The sequence below is a fragment of the Microtus ochrogaster genome, linkage group LG9 (assembly GCF_000317375.1).
Source record: "Microtus ochrogaster isolate Prairie Vole_2 linkage group LG9, MicOch1.0, whole genome shotgun sequence".
Lineage (NCBI taxonomy): Eukaryota > Metazoa > Chordata > Mammalia > Rodentia > Cricetidae > Microtus > Microtus ochrogaster.
The window spans coordinates 27170825-27171359 of record NC_022034.1 but is presented as its reverse complement, the minus strand read 5'-3'; positions in this window follow the sequence as shown (position 1 = coordinate 27171359).

Below are 535 nucleotides of genomic sequence, written 5' to 3'. Positions count from 1 at the left end.
GGATAAAAAAGCTAAAAGATTTATTTGATGAGATAGTACATAGACCACACACCGCAGTTTCTGCGGCCTAGGTCTGGAGTTTAGACTTACTGCTCTAAGCAAAGAAGAGACCTGGGCCTCTAAATTATCAGTTCCGGGCTAGGCTGTTATCAGCCGTTCTGCTTGTGGGGTAAAACCAGAACAGCAGCCTGGGCAAGTAGTAATTCTGGACCCTAAAACTGACCAAATGCCTGCTGATAAAGATAATTGCAGGAAGGCAGATCTCTGCGTTTACCTAAGGGGAGGGGAGCCGAGGCCTGGTAGTGGAAACCTGTTTTCACGTAGCCCAAAGGTGCAGGAAATGGTTCTGAACTGTGGAACCAATTCCCAAATATGTAACAGAAGAGAAGTCAGCTATAGCAAAGAATCTACAGCCAAGGACAGCCACTTTATTCACAAAGCAGTAGCACCAGGAAGTCTTGCTTTTTGGTTTAGCCTTTATCAGACTTCTTGGTTCTGACAAGTTGCTTATGAAAAGATGGCTGAGCAATTACTG